Genomic DNA, 16,382 nt, shown 5'->3' with positions numbered 1-16,382 from the left:
ATTTGACTGAATCAGATGGTTACTTCTTGAAATAGTTCTGCCAAGTTGTAAACATGAAGGACTACCTCCTATCTTAAGGATAAATTCCAGTGTCTGCCTGTGCCAATGTGCAGAATAGTGGATTTATTTATTTTATATTTCATGTCTTTATTCTTGAGGAAGGCAAAATGCTATTTTTTAAGTTACTTGTTGATTATGCAAGGTTTGCCACTAAAATTCATGCTTTTTATGTGGAATAGAAATTAGCGGTACGGGGTTGCCTGGCTGGCTCAGTTGGTAGAGCATGCAGCTCTTGATCTCAGGTTTGTGAATTCAAGCCCCACATTGGGCATAGAGCTTATATTTAAAAAAATTTTAAGTAAATAAATAATTTAGTGATAAAAGGTTAAGTCAGTGTTTCCAGGTATTAGCAGGCTGAGATATCTGGGTGGTTTTTGTTTCCCTTCCTTCACCTTTGTGCAGCCATCTTACTACCTCATTATTACCTGGCCATGAGAATGTTCATCCCTAAACCAGATTTTATTTGTGCATTGTATATTTTGGTACTTTTGTTAATGGTATACTTTGTAAATGGGTCTGTTCATTTTAAAATTAGCAGTTACTGCCTAAATAAAGAAACTGACAGGTTTGGAGATGAAAAGTAAAACTTGGGCTGAAAGAGTTCAAGATAAAGTGACTTTAAATTAAAAATAATGAAAAACTAATTTGTGGCAAGAGTTAAATATGAAATTGTTCCTAGAGGTCTTTTACTGTAGAGCTGATTGCTTTAATATATTGTTTTGAACTAGCTGATTTTTAACTTGTATTTTTAAAAAAGAATCTTTTCTAAACTTGGGCAGCCTTGGCTTGCTAACTTTTAGAAGGGTAAAGTGTCACATTTCCTCATGTGCCTTTATGCTGCCCAGTCATCTGATGAGGTTGCCAGTTTGTGGTCAGAAATTGAGAAAGAGGAGTGAGGAAACTCAAAATATTGACACACATACCACCTTGCAGTGCATCAGGGTGCCCTTTTGGACTGGTTGGAAAACTGTAACCTAAGCCTTTTCCAAACTAGACATATTTCCTAGCTTGGATGAAATGACATTTGATTTTTTTAAGTATTTGAGCATGTCCGTCAGCAGAAACTTTCTCTGGGTGAGGGTGATTTTTTCCAGTGTTGTGTGACCAACTGAATGATAATAATGATAAAAGAACAAAACACTTCCTAAAGGAAGCTTGGGGAAATCATGAAACATTGATCACCCGATCTCTCAGGTGGGCCAAGGCTTGACTGAAGAAAAGAATGAGCTTAAAGGAGAAATGAATAGTGAAGTTGCATTATAAGCACTTTAAAATATAAGTATTTAATTGCATTTTCACTCTGCCAAAAAATAAAAAGTTTTTTAATAGTGCAGGCAATTTCAGCCACCATTATTCATTCTGAGTATACATTCTTAAGAGATTTTTATTGCATTTGAAAAAAGTGATCTATTTTGTTATTCTCAGTTCTCACAAGCCTTATAGTTTGCGGCACAGTTGAGTATGATTCTTTTTTGTCTAAAGATATATTAAAAACAACGAAAAAAGACCTATAGATAATAGCTTACCTTGTTGACTACTGCCTGCCATGTTCTTTTAAGAGCTGACCTTAATTCATTTAATCTTCCCAACAGCCTGATGATACAGGTAAATTATGATCTTCATTTTAAAGAGGAAGAAAGAGACATAGAGTAAATACCCTAAATACAGCCCATCTATTTAGGGAGAGATTAAAGGGATTTTCTAGGGTAATTTCGACTCCATCCTACACCCTATCTTCACCCTAGAATTTAGCCCCTATGTATGATGCAGACTTAGTGTTTTTGTTAGAATTCTGGGAATGCCTTCCACTTCATAATTCTCTTTATGATCCATGGTAGTTTTATTTCCTTCTTACAAGCCTTATATTATTGACCCCTCCTAATCCTGTATTACGTTTTAAACTAAATTCTGAAGTTATTGAAGGCATGATCTGGGTCCTAAACTAATTTTCCTCTCCAAGTACTTATTTTTCATAGAACCCTCAGAGATAGCCCCTTTGAAAAGAGGTTTTTTTCCCTTAACTTTTGTTGACCTAAATGTAACACATTTCTATTATTTTTTCCTGTAAGATGATAATCATTTTGCTAATACTTTATATGTGAACACTTTTCTTCAATATTTGATGTAGGGATTTAGTTCAAAATAACACTTTTAGAAAAATTCTTTCTAAAATGTTTTCTTTCTCCACTAACCAGTGTTTCATAAACGTCTAGCAAACATCCTGTCACTTACGTGTAAAGCATACCCAGCTTATGCAAGCACAGGGTGAGGATTGTGAGTTTACACTGAAGCCTTTAATCTAAAGCTTAGAATGATTGGAGGTATTCACCTGATTCTTTATCTTAAACATTTATCACTTAATGGAGGGACTTCTCTTTTTGGAAAGTTTTCTGTGCTAATTTTGCCAATTTTTATGAAAGTGTTTAAAATGCTTGGAATGGGTGACTCAGTTAAGCGTCCGACTCTGGATTTCGGCTCAGGTCATAATCTCAGGGTAGTGAGATTGAGCCCCAGGTTGGCCTCTGCGGGGGCGTGGTGTCCGCTTGAGATTCTCTCTCTCCTTCCTTTTCCCCTCCCCCTGCGCATCTCTCTCTCAATAAATAAGTAAATACATAAAGTCTTTAAAAAAGATTCCTGGGGCGCCTGGGTGGTTCAGTCGGTTAAGTAGCTGCCTTCAGCTCAGGCCATGATCCCAGGGTCTTGGGATCGAGCCCTGCATCGGGCTCCCTGCTCCAAGGGGAGCCTGCCTCTCCCCCTCATGTGCCTGCATGCACGCGTGCTCTCTCTCTTTCTCTGTCAAAAACATAAATAAAATATATCGAAAAAAATTTGAAAAGATGCTTGGAATTTTATGTAATAGATAATTCTCTGAAAAGTGAGCATAGTGGGAAGATACCTAAAATGATTTATTGGCTTTTAGTATAAAGCTTCATTGTACAATTAAGTAATTAAAGCTGAGTAGAGACACATCTTTGGAATTGTGTTATGATCAGAATGGCTATTAGTGGCTTTAAAAATTGTGAACTACTTTGTTTATTTCATTATTACCATTTCTCCTGCTTTATATTCCCAGTCTATTTTCTAATTTTCTGATCTATCAGAAAGATATTTAAGTGTTAGAATACTTGAATTAGTTTACTGGTTAAAATATAAACTGACATATACTTCAAATATAACTGTATATCATATAGTGTTAAAAGAACTACTTTTACCTGTATTTTACTTAAAGAGCAGTGAGCTGGGATATTTTATATTTTTCTTACGCATCAAGTCACTGTAAGTTGTACATGGCTTATTTTCTCTCTCTCTCTCTCTCTCTCTTTTTTTTTTTTAAAGATTATTTATTTGACAGAGACAGCGAAAGAGGGAACACAAGCAGGGGCAGTGGGAGAGGGAGAAGCAGGCCTCCTGCTAAGCAGGGAGCCTGATACGGGGCTCGATCCCAGGACCTAGAGATCATCACCTGAGCCGAAGGCAGATGCTTAACCCACTGAGCCACCCAGGGACCTCTAAGTATTTTTTATTTTTTAAATCAGTGTGTTGTAATAGAGCTGGGATTTACAGTCTGAGGATTTGAAAATTTTTTTGTTTTGCTTTTAAATTGTGGCTAAGCCTTTTGAATTTCATTTTCATCTAAAAAAGAGATAGGAATAGTACCTGCTTTAGCCTGTCTGACAATCCTTTGAGGTAATGGAGAGGAGAGCTGAATAACCTGTGAAGCTTGTCAAATTGTAAGTTCTCTTGAAGTAGACTTTTTGAAATCAGTCTCAACCTTACAGAATGCATTGCTACGTTCTCAGAAAGTAGCTTTAAGGTAGATTGCTTAGGAAGTTCTTAAAACCTCATTTTACATCAACATGCTGGCTGCTTTAGGTATGTTTGCTCTACCACTTTAATATTTTTAAGTGAAATGTAAGTATTTGAAGAACTAAAAAATGAGATTTTTCAGAATGTCTTATTATAGAAGAAAATTTAAAATGTGGATGAAGTATTTACATTGTTTGGGGTGTGTGAGTGTGTTCTCCTCAGAAAGGCAATAGTAAGATTTATTTGGCACATTGGCTTGGCTGAGGTAGGGAGAGGGTAAAACAAAGTCAGCTTTAACCCCGAATTTGTCCAACTGCTTCTTGACTCTTTTAGGCAGAAGTTTTAGGACTTTTTGATTCTTTTTTTAAATTTTATTTATTTATTTGACAGAGAGAGACACAACAAGAGAGGGAACACAAGCAGGGGGAGTGGGAGAGGGAGAAGCAGGCTTCCCGCCGAGCAGGGAGCCCGATATGAAGCTCGATCCCAGGACCCTGGGATCATGACCTGAGCCGAAGGCAGACGCTTAACGACTGAGCCACCCAGGCGCCCTAAAATTTTATTTATTTATTTGAGATGAGAGCGAGAGAGCGAGTGAGCATGAGCTGGGGGGGTGGGGAGATGTGCACAGAGGAAGAGGGAGAACCGGACTCCGCACTGAGCAGAGAGCCCTCGTGATCCTGACCTGATCCGAAGGGGCAGATGCTTAACTGACTGAGCCATCCAGGTGCTCTGACTTTTTGATTCTTGTATGCTCCTGAAAAGCTTCCTGGTTAATCAGGATTGTTAAAATTTTTTCTCACCATGGGTCAGAGGAATCTAACCCCAACTTTCAGGAGAGGAGCTGTGATAAGATAATCAATGAGAAGTGTTCTCTATCTCCAGAAGTTGGTAGAGTAGCATTTCCAGACAAACATTTATGCCTCAGATTAGGCTTTAAGGTGGGAGATGGACCTTGAAGCAAAGGACTCAAATCACTTAAAATTATACCCTAGGTACTGGTAGTTACATTTTCATAATTGTAGTCTTTTCAGATTTCACTTGTCCTGAGGCTACTTAAAAGTACTTTGTATGTGTTGCTCCCTAATAATCTTGCACCTTAAACATAATCTTGTTTTCAAAACATTTTTTTTACCATCTGCTAAACTCAAAATGCAAAAACAAGAGGGCTTTTGAAAAGTTTATTTTGTTTTCTAACTTATGTTTTATTAATCTGGCATGATTTATTGATTTTTGGAAATACCTCTGAATGCAGCAATTTGCTGAAATTATTGCTGGAGCTGGGCCACAGGGTGAGAAGGCTGAAATGAATGTGTTGAGTTTAAAATTAAAATGCCTTTATCACAACTTGGTGTTCTCCTGGATTATGAGCATCAGAATAAATTATACAAGGTTTTTTTCTAAGATCACTTCTAAACAGTTTATTAGGAATTGTACTAGGAAATAATTTGATTTCTTAAAAATTTTTCACAAACATGTATGGCCCCTATATTTACTACTCTCTTATTTTGATCCTTAACGTGTTTACATACCCAGAGTGTTACCTGCTGTAACCGGTTTCTCAGCTACGTGGTGCTTTGTGGAGATTGGGGCATGAGGATTGTGGGATCAGTTCTCAGAACTCTGCAGACTCTCTGGAAATATAGTACAGCTTTTTGCCTTCGTCAACAGAGCTGAAGAAGGACGGGGGGTGAGTGGTAGGTACTATACTGTTAATAGCCATTTGATTTCTTTCCTGAGGTCAAAAGTACAATATTATGGAGAGAACTTATACCTTGCCTTACCAACGTGTAGATGTTTAAAAAGTTAATCTTATTTCTGGAAAGCGTAAGGAGATGAAAATCACTTACGCAACGGTCTTCAGACGTTTCTACTTAGCATATAGTGGAAAACTCATTGGCTATACGGGTGTGTGTGTTCATGGAAACCCTCAGGAATGTATTCCTGGTTTTATTTTTTTTTTTAAGATTTTATTTATTTATTTATTAGAGAGAGCACGCAAGAGAGCATGAGCAGTGTGAGGGGCAGGGGGAGAAGCAGGCTCTGCCGAGCAGGGAGCCTGATGTGGGGCTCCATCCTGAGACTCTGGGATCATGACCTTAGCCGAAGGCAGATACTTATAACTAGCTGAGCCACCCAGGTGCCCCGTATTCCTGATTTAAAAAAAAATATGAATTTACTGTAAAAGTTGTTTTTCTTAACATTCCTGTATTTTTTAATTATTCAAGAAGGAGTTTGAGAAATATATGATGAGCTATAGAAATCAGCTGATTAGCTTCCAGCCGATTAAACTGTTGACATTCAACAGTCCCTTGTTTTTTTTTTTTTTTAAAGATTGATTTCATTTATTTGACAGAGAGAGACACAGTGAGAGAGGGAACACAAGCAGGAGGAGTGGGAGAGGGAGAAGCGAAGCAGGCTTCCTGCAGAGCAGGGAGCCCGATGTGGGGCTCGATCCCAAGACCCTGGGATCATGACCTGAGCCGAAGGCAGACGCTTAACGACTGAGCCACCCAGGTGCCCCAACAGTCCCTTGTTTTTATTCACAGAAAAATTGGTTTTATCCTTTTACTAAAATGAAGAAGAATTATTCTTAGGACTCCTGTTAATGGCCTGTGCTATTTGAACCATAGCAAATACAGGGAAAGTAGTGACTGCTATCCGATTATAGAGTCATTTGCAAGCATGATGTGAAAATGTATCAGCTTCCCCAAATTTTAGCTTTTGCATGTTCTGGGAATTGTTTATTTTTTCTCCTTAATTTTACTGAATGGTTGGTTTTGTGGTTGACAGCATATGTATATGAAGAACGTGTTAAATTAACATCAAGAATCTAAACTATAACTAGCATTGTATGGTTATGCTTAAGAAAGCATTCGTTTTTTTGGGACATGTACCCAGTATATTTGGGGATTATTGTATTTTCTTTAAGCTGAACTCTTCCCACTCCCACATCTGAAGTCCTTCTTTTTCTAGACATTCTTTTGCATTCTATGTGATCTTCTGCATGTTTAAAAACACAGTTCTGCATTTCTTTAGTAGGGGCACTATGGTTTAAAACCACTTTTTAATTTCAGTGGTGTGTATTTAGGACAAATTGGATATGTGTGTATGTGGAAATGTTTAATTCCGTGTGCCAGAGCAGGTGAACAAATTGGATATATGTGTAGGTGGAAATGTTTAATTCCGTGTGCCAGAGCAGGTGAACAAATTGGATATATGTGTAGGTGGAAATGTTTAATTCCATGTGCCAGAGCAGGTGAACAAGAATGGTGCTTGGTTTTATTTTTAAAATAAAACAACTGTGAAGAGAAATGCCAAACAACACTGGTAAATCAAACTTTGGAAATAAGTCCAGCATTATAGAATTCCATAATGACTTCAGTTGGGTGTTAACAGCTGGTTTTTGTCTCTTTGGAGTCTGTATGATGAGCTCATATGACTTTAGCTGACTGCCAGTCATCGGTTGTATTGTGCATATTCTTACAGTTGTAGAATTCCACAATTGTCAGTGTTCTAGTCTTAAGAGTATAGCCCCTTAGTATAGTATAGTGTGATTCATAAATGACTGCACTGATGATTTGATAGAACTCAGCACTCACTGGACCCAGTTGCCAGCATTTGTTATTCAGGAAATGTCTTAAGGACCTGCTGCTGTATGCTAGACACTGTTTTTATTTTTAAAATTTTATTTATTTCAGAGAGAGAGCAAGAGAGTGCAAGCATGAGTGGGAGGAGGGGCAGAGGGAGAAGCAGACACCCTGGGGCGCCTGGGTGGTTCAGTTGTTAAGCATCTGCCTTCGGCTCCTGGGATCGAGCCCGCATTGGGCTCCCTGCTCACCGGGAAACCTGCTTCTCCCTCTCCCACTCCCCCTGCTTGTGTTCCCTCTCTCGCTGTGTCTCTCTCTGTCAAAAAATAAATAAAATCTTAAAAAAAAACAAAAAACAGACACCCTGCTGAGCAGGGAGCCTGATCCCTCCATCCCAGGACCCTAGGATCATGACCTGAGCCGGAGGCAGATGCTCAATCAACTGAGCCACCCAGGCACCCCTTGGTTGTACCATTTAAGAATATGCCCAGTAGGCCAGTTTAAGGATATTTCTATGAATTCCCTCCTTTAATCCCTTGATTTCGGTAATTGCCACCTGTAAACTACTGAAGTAGACCACTTGTTTGTTTCTTTCACACACCCCCCTTCATGTAACGGTATCCCATATTTTTCTCTGAGGATCTGTCAACCCTTATTCCCTATTACATAGCCATTCAGTTTTTTTTTTTTTTTAAGATTTATTCATTTGAGAGAGCGTGTGCACTTGCGCACTCACAAGTGAGAAAAAGCAGCAAAGGGAGAGAATCTCAAGCAGACTCCCTTCTGAGCCAGATGAGGGACTCATCTCATGACCCACGAGGTGACCTGAGCTGAAACCAGGAGTTGGATGGACGCTTTAACTTACTGAGACACTCTGGTGCCCCACAGCCATTTAGTTTTAATGACATTGACCTCATCTTTAGGTTTAGGGGAGAGTTTGATTAGCTTAAAACAATCAGTAAAGCCCAGCCATTTGGACGTAATGATTTGCTCACAGTGACTCTCTGAAGGTCAATGAGATGTAAAGTCATGTTAGGGAGTTCCTCATTCCAGAGAGCTTCCTTGAGAAATGCAATTTACCTCCTAGACTTAGATGAGAATGCCTGTAGCTCTCAGAATCTGCTTGTAGTCACTGATACTTATGGCTTGGCATGGGGGAGTGCTAGCCTTAGAACAAAACAAACACCAAGGAAGGCAGAGAGAAGAAAGCAGAAGAAACTAGATCTTTAGTGGTATCTTTGGACCAGGCTTTCCTAAAGCCATTCTACCTTTGGTCTTGTTAGTTAAATGACCCAGTAAATTATTTTTATTCATGCAGTTTGAGTTGGGTTTTCTGTTACTTGCAACTCAAACTTTTAAGTAATAGCACCCAGCTTACCCCTAAACCACCTATAATTCACTTCAAATATCTGGGAGCCTGTACTTAGGAAAATAAGGTAAAAGTGTATGCTGCCAGGTGAATTAAATTTGTCAGCAAGTATTGGTTGACCTGCTCATCTATTCATTTATTCAGTTTATGTTTGAGCACCTACTCTGCCAGACCCCATGCTAGGTGAAGGAGCTGAAGATTGGTTCCTGCTTTCAGGGAACTTACAGTTTAGAGGAGTAATAGTTAAGTGTCTTTTTTTCTTGAAATAAGCTTCTCCCCACCATTGTTTCAGTTTTCTTTGTTGTAGGATGTGCTGCTCTGTCTCATTTGTATCTCGTTATTATAATATTTCTAACTTGCAGTAGAGTGTATAGTTTTACTACAGCTAAATAATATGTAATATATCCCCCACCTCATTTGTTAATCTCCATAAAAGTATAATGGGTAAATATACTTGAGCTGTTAAAAACTGTTACTGGCATATAAAACAGCAAGTCATAGAAATGAGCAAAGGGAAGAGCTGGTCAAAGGGTTTCTAATTGCTGCTGATCCTTCTCCTAGTGATACTCGATTCCTTATGGATCATGCAGTGCTTTCAGTATTTTGTCTATAGAAGCTAAGGATGCTCGGGGCTCCTGGGTGGCTCAGATGGTTAAGCGTCTGCCTTTGGCTCGGGTCATGATCCCAGCGTCCTCGGATCGAGCCCCACACCCGGCTCCCTGCTCAGCAGGGAACCTGCTTCTCCCTCTCCCTCTGCCTGCTTCTTCCTCTGCTTGTACACACACTCTCTCTCAAAAATAAATAAAATCTTAAAAAAAAAAAAAAGCTAAGGATGCTCCCCGAAAGATGTAAATGCACACATGCACAAGATTCTGTATTCATTTTCTGGGAGTTCTTGAATTCACTAAAACTCTCAGGGGTTAACAGAAGTTAAAACTCTCAGAGGTCTCAAGTTAACCTCCATACCTGCCGCTAAATGATGCTCTAGTTTTTAAGCTTGCTAGTGAGCATAATATACCACCCCCCCAAACTGAGTAAGTTCAGCTTCCCACCTGAAAAATTTGTAATAGAAGAGGTGCACAGTTTTTGCTCACTTTCAGAGTGCTATGTACTAGACGCTAAGCTAGGTACTTTACATACATTATCTTATTCTTCACTGTGATTTGGTACTGTTTGGATTATTACTGTTTTGTTTTATAGCTGAGGAACCTGAGACCCAGGTAGTTTAAAAGTAAGTTGCCTAGCACTGGGTGTTATGCACAAACAATGAATCATGGAACGCTACATCAAAAACTAATGATGTAATATATGGTGATTAACATAACAATAAAAATTAAAAAAAAGTTGCCCAAGTTTAGATAAGCCTATAAGTAATAAAGTTGGATTTCTTTTTTTTTTTCCAAAGATTTTATTTATTTATTTGATAGAGAGACAGCAAGAGAGGGAGCACAAGCAGGGGGAGTGGGAGAGGGAGAAGCAGGCTTCCCGCCAAGCAGGGAGCCTGATGCGGGGCTGGGATCATGACCCAAGCCGAAGGCAGATGCACAACGACTGAGCCACCCAGGTGCCCCATAAAGTTGGATTTCAAACCCAGTACCTTTCCTTACTTCTTAAGTAATTGCTTAGTTTGGTCCTCAGAATGTAGTAAGCAATCAGATTATTGCTGCTGCTGTTCATTTATTTAGCAGATATTTTTTTGAGTGACTGCTCTTCATACTTTTACTTCTTAAGGATAGAAATGTTTTTTCTTAGGACATTTAGGTGGAAGGAACAGTATCCTTTTCAAACTAGATTAGTGAATCTTGTGGGTGCATACTGGGCTTTGGGGCAAGAAAAGTTGCAGGCTGTATGTGAGAGTGGAGTCAGGAAATAGTTCAGAAACCCAGATGGCCACTACTGAGTTATTGCAGACCTGCCTTTTTGTTAGGTAACAGCTTTATTGAGATATCATTCACATATCATGCAATTCACCTTTATATACATTTATAGTATATAATTAAGTTTTTTGGGGATATAGTAACAGTTGTACAACCATTACTACAGTCAAATTTAGAACATTTCCATCACCCCCATAAAGAAACCCTTTAGCTATAACCCTCCAAACCTCTCTATCTCCCCAGCCCTAGACAACCACTAATCTACTTTCTATCTCTATGCGCTTACCTGTTCTGGACTTTTATATGAATGGAATCATGTATTACGGTTTTTTATGATCTACTTATTTCATCATCCATGTTGAGGCATGTATCAGTACTTCATTCTTTTTAATGTCTGAGTAATATTGCATCATTTGGATATCCATTCCTCCATTGATTGGGCGTTTTTGCTATTAGGAATAATGCTGCTGTCTAAGGTTCTAATAACCTACAAGTGCAACTTAAAGGCCTGTAATTCCAGTCTGTAGGAAAGAGAGAAGCCTGATGTTTTTTATTGCTCTGGGCAGTCTTTTGGAAGAGAAAAGAATAATTTTTATTGGGTTTTATTTGGAAATATTGAAAGTAACAGGAGGATACTTTTTTTTTTAAGATTTTTATTTGTTTATTTGACACACAGAAGAGAGAGAGAGAGGTAGCGCAAGAGGGAACACCAGCAGGGGGAGTGGGAGAGGGAGAAGCAGGCTTCCTGCAGAGCAGGGAGCCCGATGTGGGACTCGATCCCAGAACCCTGGGATCATGACCCGAGCCGAAGGCAGATGCCCAACGACTGAGCCACCCAGGCGCCCCTCATAACATAAATGTACTACCTTAACCATTTTTGTGTATATAGTTCAGTGACATTAAGTACATACACATTCTGCAACCATCCACCACTATCTCCAGACCTTTTTCATCATCCCAGACTGAAACTCCGCACTCATTGAACTCCCCAGTACTACCTCCCCTTGCTGCCCCTGGCAACTGTAATTCTACTTTCTGTTTCTATGAATTTGACTAGGTATGTAATGTAAGTGGAATCATACAATATCTGTTTATTTTTATTTTTATTATTTTTTAAGTAAGCTCTACATCCAGTGTGGGGTTTGAACTCATGACCCTGAGATCAAGAGTTGCATGTATTAGTACTTCATTTCTTTTTTATGACTAAGTAATATCTTATTGTTTGGATGTACTACATTTTATTTATCCATTTATGGGTCTTGTGAACACTTGAATTGTTTTTTGTTTTGTTTTGAACACTTGAATTGTTTCCAGCTTTTGGCTATTAGAATTAATGCTGCTGTGAACATTGGGGTGTGTATATTTTGCTTTTAGTTCTTATGGTTCTATCCAGAAGTAGACTTCCTGAATCATAGAGTAATTCTGTTTTTAATTTTTTGAGGAACTGCCGTACTGTTTTCCTTGGTGGCTGCACCATTTTACATTCCTACCAGTAGTGCTGCATAGAAGGTTCCAATTTCTCCACATCCTTGCCAACACTTCTTTTTGTCTTTCTGGGTAATAGCCATTCTAATAGGTGTGAAGTGGTATCTTGTGGTTTTGATTTGCATTTCCCTGATGATTAGTGATGTTGAGCATCTTTTTGTGTTCTTTTGGCTGTTTCTATATCTTCTTTGACAAAATGTCTATTCAGATTCTTTGCCTTATTTTTAAATTTGGTTGTCTTTTAAATTACTGAGTTGTAGGAATTCTTCTATATTCGCTAGAATGTTCAATGTTCATATTGTATATGCAAATCTCTTGTCAGATATATTATGTGCAGATATTTTCTCCCATTCTGTGGGTTGTCTTTCACTTTCTTTATGGTGTCTTTTGAAGCACAAAAGTTTTTAATTTTGATGAAGTCCAATTTATTTATTTTTTCTTTTGTTGCTTGTGCTTTTGGTGTTGTATCTTAAGCCACTGCCAAATCCAAGATCATGAAGATTTATTCCTGTCTTTCCTCCTAAGTGTTTTATAGTTTCAGAGTTTTAGCTCTTACATTTAGGTCTTGAACCAGTGGGTTAATTTTTGTATATGCTGTGAAGTAGGGGCCCACCTTGATTCTTCTGCAGGTGGATATCCAGTTGCTGTGACCATTGAATTATTTGGCACCTTTCTCAGTTCTCTTCCACTTATCTGTATGTCTATTCTATGCCAGTACCACACGGTCTTGATTATGGTAGCTTTGTAATAAGTTTTGAAATTGAAGTGTGAGTCCTTCAGCTTTGTTCTTCTTTTTCAAGATTGTTTTGTCTATCCTGGGTCCCTCGAGTTTCCATTTGAATTTTAGGGTTAGCTTGTCAATTTTTATGAAGAAGCATATTTTGGTAGGAATTGTGTTGAATCTATAGATAAGTTTGGAGAATACTGCCATCTCAACAGTAAACTGGCTCTTACTGTTTTGAACCTACATGGACCAACATTCTTTTAGCTCCTGAGTATACGTTTTCTTTTTTTTTTTTTAAAGATTTTATTTATTTATTTGACAGAGACACAGCGAGAGAGGGAACGCAAGCAGGGAGAGTGGGAGAGGGAGAAGCAGGCTTCCCGCCGAGCAGGGAGCCCGATGCGGGGCTCGATCCCAGGACCCTGGGATCATGACCTGAGCCGAAGGCAGACACCTAATGACTGAGCCACCCAGGCGCCCGAGTTTACATGTTTTCAGTTCAAAGGACCATTCTGTCTAGTCTCTGAATTTCATATCCAGTCCCTAGCTTGGGTCCTTGCTACATTCCGTTGTAGGGGGGCCTAGAGGGACAGGATCATGAATATGAACATACAAGGTTGCTGCTCTGGGCTTATTCCTGTGGGTGAAGGAAGGAAGTTCTCCAGAGAGGAGTGTGGGTTTGAGAAACAACATAGAGTTGTCCAGCACACTTTTCACTAATGGAGGCAGTAATTCAGGGTAGAAAGGCTGTGGTACATTGGAAAGTATAGTGGAGAACCTTGCAGTACATCCATGGTTGAGGCAGGAGGAAGAATAGAAGCCAGTAAAACAGATAGCTCTTAAGAGATACAATTGGAGACAGAAGAAACCCCTGGAAATGCAGTATAATGGAAGTCTGTCTGTCTGTCTTTAAATTTTCTTTCTTTCTTTATTGAAGTATAGATGACACACAGTGTTACATTGTTTTCTGATGTACAGCATAGTGATTATATGTCATGCTATGTTTACCACAAGTGTAGCTACCATCTGTCACCATACAATGATATTATAATACCGTTGACTATATTCCCTGTGCTATACCTTTTATCTTCGTGACTTACTCATTCCATAACTGGAATGAAAGGCTCTTCAGGAGCAAGGCAGAAGGAGCATTAGGCTGAGAAAAGCTCTAGATTTGATTGCTAGGATTTTACTGATGATCAGACTTGCTTAAAAGCCTGACAGATAAGTAATGGCAAAGTACAAGCTCATGTATTTAAAGAATGTATTGCCTGTTTTAGACAAAGATGTTCGATATAACCATCAGAGAAATGCGCATCTAAACCACAGAAAGAGGGCGCCTGGGTGGCTCAGTTGTTAAGCATCTGCCTTCGGCTCAGGTCATGATTCCAGGCTCCTGGGATTGAGTCCCGCATCAAGCTCCCTGCTCAGCGGGACTCTGCTTCTCCCTCTCCCTCTGCCCCCCACCCCCAGGCTCGCGCGCTCGCTCTCTTACCCTCCCTATCTCACTCTCTCTCAAGTGAATAAATAAAATCTTAAAAAAAAAAAAAAACCCACAATGAGATTATCACCTCGCAGCCATCAGAAATGGCTATTATCAAAAAGACATGAATTAACAAGTGTAGGTGAGGATGTGGAGAAAAGGGAGCCCTCATACTTTGTTGGTGGGAATGGAAAATAGTATGGAGGTTCTTTAAAAAATTAAAGATAGAACTACCAAATGATTCAGCAATACCACTTCTGGGTATTTATCTGAAGAAAATGAAAACACTAATTCAGAAAGACATGCGGGGCGCCTGGGTGGCTCAGTCATTAAGCGTCTGCCTTCGGCTTAGGTCCTGATTGGGATCGGGCCCCACATCGGGCTCCCTGCTCCGCGGGAAGCCTGCTGCTCCTCCTCCCACGCCCCCTGCTTGTGTTCCCTCTCTCACTGTGTCTCTCTCTGTCAAATAAATAAATAAAAAATCTTAAAAAAAAAAAGACATGCACCCTTATGTTCATTGCAGCATTGTTTACACAATAGCCAAGACAATGGAAGCAACCTAAGTGTCCATCAGCAGATGAATAGATGAGGAAGATGTGGCATGTGCATGTGCGCCCACACACAGAGATATTATATTACACAGCCATAAAAAGGAATGAAATCTTGCCATTCATGACAACATGGACGGACCTAGGGGGTGTTATGATAAGTAAAATAGGTTGGGCAGGGAAAGACAGGTACTATATGATTTCACTTACATGTGGAATATAAAAAGCAAAACAAATGAACAAACAAAACAACAGAAATAGATTCATAGGTATAAAGAACAAACCAATGGTTTCTGGAAGGAAGGGGAGTGGGGGATTGGACCAAATAGATGAAGGGGATTAAGAGGTACAAACTTCCAGTCATAAATAAGATATGGGATGTAGTGTATAGCATAGGGAATATAGTCAGTAATACTGTAAAAACTATGAATGGTGACAGACTGTAAGTAGTCTTACAGTGATCATTTCCTAATATATGTAAATAATGAATTACTATGTTGTATACCTGAAATTAATATTGTATGTCAAATATACTTCAGTAAACAAAATATACTGCCTTTGCTAGACTAGTGTTTCACCAACTTTATTTACATACTACCTTTTACTAGAACAGAGAATCATCTATTGTATTACTAAATATTTTAAATAGCTCATGTTTAAAATTAAGTACATTTATAGTACATTTATTTTTTAAAGGAAACTTTAAAACATTACCATATATAGAAAACCAATATAGGCATTCCTGCCACAATGCAATAAATGTTACTGAAAATCCATACATTTTGGCATATCGATTTATACACTAAAAATAACAGGGCTTATAGGTAAAATGAGGACAGACCAGATTCAATTTAAGACTCGTAAATGTAAATGCGAACGTAAATATTAGCATAGTTCAAAAGACAGTTTAAGTTTTTTTTTTGAAGATTTTATTTATTTATTTGACAGAGACAGCGAGAGAGGGAACACAAGCAGGGGGAGTGGGAGAGGGAGAAGCAGGCTTCCCGCTGAGCAGGGAGCCCAATGAAGGGCTTTATCCCAGGACCCTGGGATCATGACCTGAGCTGAAGGTGCAACAACTGAGCCACCCAGACACCCGACAGTTTAAATTTTTTTTTTTTTAAGATTTTATTTATTTGACAGAGAGAGACGGAGAGCAGGAACACAAGCAGGGGGAGTGGGAGAGGGAGAAGCAGGCTTCCCGCCGAGCAGGGAGCCCCATGTGGGGCTCAATCCCAGGATCCTGGGACCATGAGACCCGAAGGCAGACGCTTAACGACTGAGCCACACAGGCACCCCGCGACAGTTTAAATTCTTAATAAATATATACCATAGTAAATATAGAACTTTAACTTTGTTTTAGAACTTTGAGTCACAGAGTTAAGGGCTGAATGATAACATCATCCTGAATGCAGAGGCAAAGCAGGTGCAAGTTTCTT

General features: G+C 39.1%; 1 protein-coding gene across 2 annotated transcripts in view; it reads left to right on the top strand.

Moving 5' to 3' along the window:
* The window catches only part of RAF1 (Raf-1 proto-oncogene, serine/threonine kinase), a 78,008-nt gene that overhangs the window by 11,218 nt on the left and 50,408 nt on the right, over positions 1 to 16,382 (top strand). Inside the window, exon 2 of one of the 2 annotated variants that reach the window (XM_027582244.2) lies at positions 5,404 to 5,564. The exons of the other annotated variant lie outside the window; for it this stretch is intronic. The gene's annotated coding sequence lies outside the window, so the exon portion shown is untranslated. The remainder of the gene's footprint in view (positions 1 to 5,403; positions 5,565 to 16,382) is intronic. 2 annotated transcript variants of the gene reach the window in all.

Source organism: Zalophus californianus, chromosome 1 (assembly GCF_009762305.2).
Source record: "Zalophus californianus isolate mZalCal1 chromosome 1, mZalCal1.pri.v2, whole genome shotgun sequence".
NCBI classification, from domain to species: Eukaryota; Metazoa; Chordata; class Mammalia; order Carnivora; family Otariidae; genus Zalophus; species Zalophus californianus.
Note: the sequence above shows the minus strand (reverse complement) of the source record. Positions and strands in the feature narration are given on the sequence as shown.